This window comes from Pomacea canaliculata, linkage group LG9, assembly GCF_003073045.1.
Source record: "Pomacea canaliculata isolate SZHN2017 linkage group LG9, ASM307304v1, whole genome shotgun sequence".
NCBI classification, from domain to species: Eukaryota; Metazoa; Mollusca; class Gastropoda; order Architaenioglossa; family Ampullariidae; genus Pomacea; species Pomacea canaliculata.
The window spans coordinates 25,290,552-25,302,245 of record NC_037598.1 but is presented as its reverse complement, the minus strand read 5'-3'; positions in this window follow the sequence as shown (position 1 = coordinate 25,302,245).

Genomic DNA, 11,694 nt, shown 5'->3' with positions numbered 1-11,694 from the left:
CGTCCTCATTGGTTGGATGGACCGAGAGAGGTGCAGACAACGAGAAGAGGAATAAATTTAAGATAAGATAAAAGAAAACGTTATAGCTACCGTCTGCACTGAGCATGACCGGCATCTGTCTCAGGTCTGAAAGCAGGTGGAACTCACTCTGATGAGCGAGGTGAGGAGAGTCTGTAGGTGCGGTGTACAGGACTGACACGTGATCAGACAGCATCTACAGCAGTCACTGTCGTCACTACACTTTTGAATTTTCTAGTATTTTTCCATGTAGTTTTTTTTTGGACATGTTAGAAACTCTCTTGCTACAAATTCTGCAAATTGTTTCAGGTGCTGAATGTGAACACATGGCTGTGGACCTGTGCTTGTGTTCAGTACTTGAAGCCTGTGAGTGACTGATGTCGACAAAGGAGAGGATGCTCTTGACCTCCGGCTGTCTATCTTGTGATTTGCTTCAGGGTTGCATCATCGTCGCCTAATTTCCCTGTGGAAGTACGTGCCTTCGATGCCTGATGCACGTTTCGTATACAACATGTGTCAAGTTCACATTCACATTTTAGGTTGTCTCATCATGTCCTTGTCCTACTCGACTCACAAACACCGGAAGGTGGGGCGCAACATGACAAACCTCGTTTCTGAGATGATTATTGAAAAACCGAATGCAACGCAACACCGAGGGACACACACCCACCTGCATACTCATACCTTCTTACCTCTTCACCTACAGATACACATGCATGCGTTATATACATATATAATATGCGTATATATAATACACATACACATCTCTAATATATAACAATACATATCTGGAGATGTGAGCATAGCAGGACAAATCTCATTTCTGAGATGGTTATTTAGAAGATGATTTGCAACAGCAGACCTACATGCGCACGCACACGTACGCACACACAATGAGTAATAGTAATCATATTTTGACATCTTTGGCAAATAGTTACATAAGGACTGTCCAGTTTTCTCTTCATGCCTATTCTTCATATTGAACAAACACCTCCTACTTTTGTAGGAATTTATGGTCTAAGAATTAAGTTTTATAACTTTTGTATGTAGCCATCAGCTGCCGTCTCGATCGCCACACAAGTCTTAAAGGGTTACTCAAGGCTTGTGATAAGGCTGTGGCTACGGTCAAAAGTTTAAAAACTATATTTAGTTACAATTACAGAGCACGAGAGCAATACAGGAGAAATAAAGGATTCGTTTCTCACTTAATTACCACTTATTAGCACTATTTCGGTGTCCGATGTTTATAGAAATCGAAAAACTCCAGTGAAATCGACCCTTGTGTCCTTCCGCCGAGTAACCGCGATAGCTTCCCGAGATGGTCAAGCAGACGAGTCTCCTTGTGATGTCAGAGTCTTGTTGTGACGTCAGTCTCTGACAGGAAGTGTCTGTATCATTGCGAAGATTTGACGTCTGTTTATTGTATGACGCACTCTGTGTGTCAGGCTTGTAGGCTCTGTCTGTCGGAAACTGATGAAAAGAAAATTTTGAATCTTTTTCCATCTTTTCGTGGCTGTGTGAATGAACGAGACATGAATAGTTTTGTGCATGCAATTGTGTATGAATTTTAATTTTGATCGAGCTGCAACAGAATTGCCCTCTGGGACAAATAAAGTCTTATCTTATCTTATCAATCGGGTGCAGCACATTCTCGATGCATGGTTCTCACTATGGAAACCACACGTCATAGGGTCACGTGACGGAGAACGAGAGTTCGTCGAAACAGACAAAAGAGTCCGTGTAATTTCTCTTATTAAACAAAACATTCTACTAAAAACCTTCAACGTTTTCCACATAAACACACATATAAATCGACGAGATTCAAATTTATCCTTCTCTTTACGCGATTCTAAGCAGTTTTATTTTGCCTTTAGAAGCCCTTTAAAGGGTTACTAAAGGGAAAATTAAACTGCTTAGAAACTCGTAAATAGTAGGATCAATTGGAATCTCGTCTATTTTCATGTCTGTTCATGTGAAAAAAGTTGAAGGTTTGTCGTAGAATGTTGCGTTTAAGAAGAGAAATTACACGGACTCTTTTGTCTGCTTCGACGAACTCTCGTTCTCGGTCACGTGACCTTATGACGTTTCAGTAGGATTGTTTACTTTACATGTGAGACCGAACCATGCCTGCACCCGATTGCCACGAAAAAATGTGAAAAGATTCGACATTGTCATCATTTTCCGAAAGACAGATCGAGCCTTACAAAAAAAGTGTGTCATACAATAACAAGGCTCGATGCCACACGTTTGGGAGCCCAGAGAGTGGGAGGTGTTGTGCAAGCATTTTGTTGACGATCAGTGCTTTACTAGCCGGACTCGAAATGTCCGAACAGTAGATTTGGCCTTCAAGGCACAGCTTCTGCCAGATGCAATTCTGACCATTTTTCAACACAATGAAATTTCTCGAAAAAGAATGAAGGATCTATCTGACAGACGAGTTTCACTTGCCAAAAGACTACAGCATAAACAGGTCAGTGTCAGTGCTATGTACTGTTACTGTGTTTACAAAATGCACTTTTCATTATTGGTAGATAACATTACAATATACATATATCAAAGACTGTACATATCTATAAAACAATAAACGTGTTATGTGGTACTTATAATAAGCGGGTTTCAATAGGGTAAAAATTCATAGTACATGCAATAAATGAAAAATGTCAGCATCAAACTGAAAGTGTAAAAGAAATGATTGTTGAAATCCTGTCACTTGTTACATTATTTGTTTAAAAATCATTGTTTGCTTTTATAAAATGAAATATTTTTAAATTCATATTTTTGAAAAGACAGCCTATTTGTTTATGAAATCTAAAAACAATAAAATTCATGTGAAAGGTATTTCCTACATAATGAGCTTATCAACAATAGTAGTGAAATCTATGTGCAGTACACTGTGGAAGTTAGAATTGATATTTCAACATTTGAAAATTAGAGTAATATTAATGATTGTGTTTTATGTTGGATACTGTAAAGAATTAAAAATAATAATAGCTTGATCACATGGTATAATCATACATGTTTTATTATTGTTTTAATGTTTTGTGGAATGATTACTTTATAAAACTTTAATGTTCAGACTATAACAAGTCAGTCACAACAAACAGTTCAACTGTGCTTAAATAAAAAGGTCCAGACCCACATCTCAGCTCCAATCCTGAAAGGTAATGGCCACTTTTTAGTTCTTTTCTCTATTACACATCTCTTTTATCTAAAATTGGCATGAATTCCACAAACTGTGCCAAATATTTTCTTCTTATAAGGATATTCAAGGCCAAAAATATGTGCAGTTTTAAACACTTAGATAAAAAAATAATTTTATATGGCTTTGTAAAATTTTTATGTGGATAAATTTTTTTCATAATGAAATGAAAAAGAAGGAAATTGTGTCTATAAATGTCTGCTAGGTGTGATCCTGATATTGATATGGGAGTCAGAAAATGAAAATGACACCTCAGAGTGGAATAATTCAGCAGTCGAGGAGCACCAGTAAACAAAATTTATATTGCAGTTACTAACAAACAGTCAGTACTTGATAGTTTATATCAGAAACATGCTAGCACAAGAATTTAAGCTGATATTTAGCTATAAAAATGATTTATGGTTTTAACTATGATTTTAGTCTCGATATTTGTCTCTAGGAATTCTCAGAAAGATGAACTGGGCACAAATCCCTTCCTGGAAAGAAAATGTATCATTCACGAAAAGAAGTTGGAGGAGCTGCTGAGTGTCTGCAGGCAGTGTAGCAACCCCTCTACTATCACAACTATAGATGAGTGTCACATAGAAGTCAAATTTATAACCATATGCCAAGATGGCTCCTGTGGCCATCATTACTCCTGGACATCACAGCCACACTCTTTTAGGCTTCCTAAATGTTCAACCTTTGACAAGTACACAAACACACATGTGTCTCAAATTGTCCACTTGGTTTATTAGAATCTATAACTGTGCAAGAATTAAGAAAATTATGACAAAATACATTGTTGAAACTGTTTTAAATGCTTACAGAGCAATCAAATGAAAAATTCACATGCAGTGGAACTTGAGGAAATAAAAAGATTAAGCCACATGTCTGTATATTATGTGAAAGAAAGAAATCAGTTCTCACACAGTTTTCCTTGCATTATTATTAGTTTGTAAGAAAAAAAAGAATCAAAGGTAAATTCAGCACCAAGTATTTCAGACATTATGTTTGTAAAATAAAAATGCCAGATGCATGCAAGATTTGTTTTGGACATAAAGATAAAGTATGTCCCATACCTGAGTTTGAACAAATAAAAGAAATTAATGTTAACAAAGGGAAGATTTTATTTTACAATTCATGTCAGATACATGAAAGTATTTTATGCATCTGATATGAAGTGTGTCCAATAACTGGATTTGGATAAATGTAACAATTTTCATGATGTATAGGGAACATTTTCTCGACAATTCACTTTTAAGCTTTTACTCTACATTTTTTTATGCTTCAACATTTGTTGTGGCCATTCCTCACAATGCTCACAAATGCACCAGTCTGAGAAACTGTGATAAATGAATCTATGTAAATACACATTTAAACAACAAACATATAAGTTAAAAGCACAGGCATAATAACATATAAAGCAAACGTCTCTGCTTGAATTCTATCCATCGTTGTTATAAAGTAAGTCATTAGTGTAATTTATTCAAACTATATCCCCAAAAAGGCTGCAAATAGTATTATATTAAAGTCTGTTTAAAATATTTAAATACAGATATTTCAAACTATTAATTTTTTAAACTATCCTTAGGAAAGTTCACTTAAAACCCAAATTTTCATATACAATGTGAATATTCCGGTGTGTGTGAGGAAATAATTAGCATACCAAATGTAATTTTATTTTTTAAATACACTACGAAGTGAATTCGTCAACAACAATGCCCAGTGTAAAGAGTTTGAGTGCATTACGTTTATTTAAAGTGCTTGAAGGTAAAGCATGCGTTCACTTTCTGTTCCCGTGCACACAGCATGACTTACTTCTATAGTCCTACGTACCTGCTTTGTGCTTCGACTGCTGCAACATTTTCCTCGTCCGACGAGGATGTGCAGTGGATTGTGAGCTGATGCAAGTGGTTCAAATTGGTAAAAGGTGTACTTTATTCATGGCCATCTCGATAGTTAATGACTTTGGAGATCACAAATCCAACTAAAAGACACCACCGATCAGGCACGTTCTTAGCCCCCGCGGGGCCCGAGGCAAAGGGCATGTGCAGGGGGGCCTCACGCTCAATGCACGAACGTTCATGCGCGATAAATCCTCGGTGTCCAGCAGCCTTCTGTCTCCAAGCGCGTCCAGCGAGAATGTGATACGGCTGACTACACTTCCATATGCCTAGTTACCATATCAATCAAAAGCGCGGGGCCCTAGGCAGATGCCTCGTCCGCCTGCCCCTAAGCACGGCCCTGCCACCGATCACTATCCTAGCAATGACCACAGACACTTCCTGTCGTTTGTGACGTCAAAAAAGACTTCGTCTGCTTGACCATCTCGGGAAGCTATCGTGGCTACTCGGCGGAAGGACACAAGGTCGATTTCACTGGATTTTTTCGATTTTTATGAACATCGGCAACCGACATAGTGCTAATAAGTGGTAATTAAGTGAGAAACGAATCCTTTATTTCTCCTGTATTGCTCTCGTGCTCTGTAATAGTAACTAAATATAGTTTTGAAACGTTTGACCGTCGCCACAGCCTTATCACTACCCTTTAGTATCCCTTTAAATATCTGTTTACTGAACATATACTCGACGATTATTTCAGTCCATGCCGTGTGTGTAACTGTGTCTAGTTTACGCCATCTTTTTCAACCGAGCTCTCAACTCTCGGTTTATTATTTTCCTTGGTAACGATTGGTCTGGCAAGCTGTCAAGAGCAGTAATTAAAATATATTGAAAATACTCAGGTGACTGTGCATCGGCAGATCTTTACGAATGCAGAATGGTTTGGAACAAGTCCTTTTTTTGTAATAATGTGCAATGCACAGCGATGAAGGTTTGTACACAGACACACGCAGGCAACATTTAGCCGCCAGGTCTTCACAGTTACTATGGAGATGCTTGTCAAGGTCAAGCAATGTGTTGATGTTAAAAAAGGTCTCTTCCCATAAAGACGATTTAGCACTGTACATAGCTGGGGTAATGGGGAGCCCGGATGTACAGGAAAATGAGATAAAAGTAGTAAGGAGGTTAGGGTTAGGACATCGTTGATGATGTTGCTGACTTTCTTGCAATTGTTTCTGTCTGCTCCTGGAAAGCCACAGAAACATGGCAAGTACCAGTCGTGGAGTGTGAGAAAGTTTGCTTGATCACTGTTCCACTGTTCCACTGTTCTTAGACTTTAGCCTTCAGTTTAGTTTTGGGCGTGTGTTCACGTTTGGACACATTCACTTTGTCCGACCTTTGCCATTTCTCTCTTGGCAGAGCTAGATGTGTGATAGAAGAGCTATGGAAACCTTGCCATTACTAGAAGATTCCTTAACACGCCCAAACATGCAAAAAAAGAAAGCTGTACATAAAAGGTGCATACGTGCTCTGTAAGATGGTGTACATCGACAAGTTCTAATGACGACAATGAGTCATACATTAGACATGTGCCTTTAGAACGAGATAACCCCGCGGGTAACCTGCCGGTGTAGAGAGAGAAGACTTCCAACCAAGACTATCGTTCCAAGCGAGGAATGCAGATGCTTGGTTTTCTAGTGTTGCTCAATGATTTAGCAGACATTTTCTTTGTATTTTTTTTTTTATCATAACAAAAAATAAATTTTTAGTTGTATGTGTTTAGCTTTTTTCATGTTATTTTTATTTAAATTCGACTTGTAGTTACTCTTTAGCAGACGATCAAACACCCACTCGCGCAGTGATATCAAAAGAAAATAGTCCGCTATCCACATCTCTTTGCAAGCTGTAATAATTTGAACCTAGAAGTTTCATGTGTTTCTCAACTGTTAAATTTAATTTTGTAGTATGCACAGACCATTGGCTCTCGCTGAGAGTTCGGTTCTGTCCTTACATTGTCTCGCTACACCGGCCCCAAGCCCGATGAAGGAGGAGGGTTGGGCGAGGGGCTAGCAACCCCACCCGATAAAACAAACCCTGCTACAGTGTAACTGCAACCCCAGCTTTCCCTAAGGGCGGGAAGGGAATAATCTGAAAGAGAGCCAAGTAAAATTTTCCACAGACTATGTGTGGTGTACACAGTTATTAGCAATAAGCAATGAAATAAATTCAACAAGCAACGAATTGAATGAACGAATGACAAAGAGTAAACCGGGCAAGCGAGACGAAGTAGAATTATATTTTATTAACCATAGACTGAGTGTTAGACTGACAAGACATCGAATGTCATTTAGTTACAAGATTCTGAAGTTCAAATATCTGCAAGATAATTTCTTTTTTAAAATATGGTAGAAAGTATATATGTATAAACAATATTTATAGCAACAACAGTATATTTGTAATATGACATGTCTTAATAATACTATTTATAGCGGCTACTGTTATGGAAGAAGGTAGTGAATGACGTCAAAGTAATAGTGCGAATGACGTCATGTATGAGGTCAACATTGTGAGGAAGCAGACGAGCGGCCATGTCTGTGTGAAGCTAAACACAAGAGACGACCGGTCAGACATCGGCGGTAAGGTTGTGTCTTCGGTGGCACGGGCTTTTCGTGGTCCACGAAGCTCACGCAGTATTCTTACTTCTAAAAGGAAAAACAGAAAAAGTCTACAAATAACTCTTTCTTTCTTTTTTCTCCCTTGACAGTTGTGTAGATAGGATGTAAATGTCGTATTGTAAAGGTAAGGTTGATGGAGATGCAGAGACTGTGTATAATGTTACTAAGGCCAAAACACTTTAGCAAAAACGTTTTTAGAAGTCGGAGAAAAAATATACCAGAAAGCATCCCTGTTGTCCATGGGGCTGTTGTATATATATATATAATTATATAGTTCAGTTGTATGAGCTGACATCGTAGTTATGTTGTTGGATTGAGTTCGGCGATGTGTTTGTTATTTTGATTAGTTTTCTTTTCAAGTCGTTGTTGTTTCATTTCTTTATTTTTTGCTTGCTCTTGGTGTCTTTCTTTATTAATTGTCTGGCATGTACATGAGACAGCGTTGGGGTTAGCTATGATTGGGATTTTCCTGACCTAGTCACTGTGAGAAAAAAATGTAGCCCCCCAACCCTTCCCTGAACAGTGAGCAAGGTAACGTTTGATTGGCTGAACCCTTCGTGTTTCCTGTCAGCAGGGTGGGTGGGGCAAATTCCTCCCTGGACACGCCCCCTGGCTGAGTGCAGTCAAGCAGCACACGGACTTGCTGGTGCCGCAGCTCTCACGTGACTTGTTTGGGAATCTTTTTACTTCTCCTTGAAAGGACAAGCTGTCGTCAACAACAATGACCCTAGATAAATCAGGGTCTTTCAATTAGATTGGTGGCCTATGACAACGTCCAATCAGAATTGACCAGTTTTCTTAGTGCCGTGTGCAAACCAGCGTTCCTCACTGTCAAGGTAATCTACGATTTCGTCTTCATTAACATGCAAAAGGCGATTGAAATCAAAGAACCCACAGTAACGGGTGGCTGCTCAAATTTGTGTTTTAGTATCTATGGCAAGTTGGAAATGTGTGGGTAATGACTAGACAATGTGGACAGTGTGTATGTGTGGGTAATGTCTAGTCAATGAGGACAGAGTCTCTGTATGTGTGGGTAATGACTAGACAATATGGACAGTTTGTTTTTGTCTTGCTTGTGTGGGTAATGACTAGACAATGTGGACAGTTTGTTTTTGTCTTGCTTGTGTGGGTAATGACTAGACAATGAGGACAGTTTGTTTTTGTCTTGCTTGTGTGGGTAATGACTAGACAATGTGGACAGTTTGTTTTTGTCTTGCTTGTGTGGGTAATGACTAGACAATGAGGACAGTTTGTTTTTGTCTTGCTTGTGTGGGTAATGACTAGACAATGTGGACAGTTTGTTTTTGTCTTGCTTGTGTGGGTAATGACTAGACAATGAGGACAGTTTGTTTTTGTCTTGCTTGTGTGGGTTGCGAGCTGCGGGACTGGTGCTAAAGTAAGGTTGCTGTGCTTTGTTGTTGTCCTGACTTGCTGTCATGTGGAATTTGTCTCTTGCATATTGCAAGATGACTAGTGTATGCAACGCTTACGTGTCATAAGACATCATAGGAATCATGCTATAGCTAATTAAATATCACAGTTTTAAAAGAAAGGTCAGGTCAGGTCAGTCCCTTGCCGATCCGGGCGTAGGGGGGACCGGCCGGCAGCAGCAAAAGACAGAATTTTCCATTCGGTCCTTTCTTGGGCATATGTATGTGTGGGTAATGTCTAGTCAATGAGGATGATGTCAATGTATGTGTGGGTAATGTCTCGTCAATGAGGATGATGTCTGTGTATGTGTGGGTAATGTCTACTCAATGAGGATGATGTCTGTGTATGTGTGGGTAATGTCTACTCAATGAGGATGATGTCTGTGTATGTGTGGGTAATGTCTACTCAATGAGGATGATGTCTGTGTATGTGTGGGTAATGTCTACTCAATGAGGATGATGTCTGTGTATGTGTGGGTAATGTCTACTCAATGAGGATGATGTCTGTGTATGTGTGGGTAATGTCTACTCAATGAGGATGATGTCTGTGTATGTGTGGGTAATGTCTAGTCAATGAGGACAGTTTGAGGACATGCTATAGCTAATTAAATATCACAGTTTTAAAGGAAAACTTCAACTAATTCGACTTCTCGTCTAATCATGGCTTTTCATTTCTATTCCTAAGTGATGCACCTGAGCTAGCGTTGCCAGACTTCTGCGTGTTATTACTTAATTGTTGAGCCACTTACCTTTCATTCTCAGTTTAAGCATAAAATTATTCGAAAATAGCGCTTTCTCGGGTTACTAAAAATAGATTGTGACGTCACGCAGCAGAGCATCATGGGATTGCTTTCCATACAAACACTGCACGTTGTTTTGTGTATTCTACGCTACGGCGACTGACAAAAAGCGACATTTTTGCTATTAATCTTTGAAACAATGCTGAAAACTGGAGGAACCAAACACTGCTGTTGGGGTTTATGTAAATCGGACTCCAGATATCCAGAGCGGTTACCGGAGGGGACGTTTTTTATTGCATTTCCAAAGCCTGGTAAGACCAGTGACAAAATGACCCATGCAGTGGGAAAGAGAACAGGCCAAGTTAAAGAATGAGAAAGTAAAGCGCCTGCAGTTTTTATGTGGGCGATCTGATTTCCAAAATGTGGAGAAAATAACCAGGAACACACATATCTGCTCTCTGCATTTTCTTGTCTGAGAGCGACGAACCAATAGTAGCGACGCTTACAGACAAGGAAACAAAAGCAACAGGGAGGTGACAGGAAGGCTCCAGCGCAACGTGGCGACCAACCTGCACATTATCAACGTGAACGTGGGTGAAAAAAGCTTCGCAAAGAATACTCATCATTTCCAAAATCCACAGAACAAAGTGACAACAAATGATCGAAGTGAAACTGAAGTTACCAACAGGATGGACCCAAGCTTTGTTTTTAAAGACAGGAAGAATACAAAGTTTTTAGTTGGACTATTTCCCGAGCAGTTTGACGTTTTGTACACATTTCGTACGTCTTTCTCCGTTAAAACCATCGCCTCCATTTGCATTTTTCCAATTTGAAACTATATTTTTTACACGCTCACGTTTTGTTTTTTTGGAACAATAAACTGCACATCAACGCACTCCCTGCAAACGCTAGTGTAGTACATATGGGGAATATATTTGTCTGCTTTCCATTCCCAAAAGCCCTTGCGCGGCTAGATTGTGACGTCATCTGTGGAAAGCGCCATTCAGATTAAACAAATCATACCCTTGAAAAATGCTTGGCATCATCGAAATCAGGATGAAAAAGTATATTTGTGGTTATTTTTGATTCTAACTGAAGTCAATTAAAGTACATACTATGAACATATGAACAGCTCTGCCTTTACCTAGACTAAGTGCATGAATATCAAAGTTGATCATGTAAAGTGTTTTGTGATGTGTGCTTCTATCACTTACAGGTCTACACACACTCAGGCACGTTCACCAACGTGAACATTAACCGACCACCAGCTGTGCCTTCGGGAGGCAGCATGTGAATAGTTGATCTCAACAGAATTGTGTGTGACGATGGACGGTGCTCACTGATGGCTGAAGGACTCTTTTCTCTCCTGCCACCATGTGGCGAACGCTTACAAATGAATTCAATCGTGATTCTTCTTGAAAAGACAATTTTATTGCGTTTGTTGATCACTAACCGTGACTGAACAGTATGCATCCTGATTAGTTGGCTGGATGGCTTGCTGGATGGCTTTATGAGACGTTGAATATCATGTGATTCGCTGACGACATTTTTGTTACTATTTTTATTCTTATTACCACTAAAAACAGGAATTCGTTTATTTACCAAGCGACACTACATTAGGAACTTGACTTGATGATGGTGGCCACTTATTCACAAATACCAATCACACTCACATCCACACTTGCAACCCTGTGAATATTTTCCACATACCTTGCTCACTGTTCAGGGAAGGGTTGGGGGGCGAGATTTTTTTCTCACAGTGACTAGGTCAGGAAAATTCAGACGATAAAGAACGAGAACGCGAGGCTA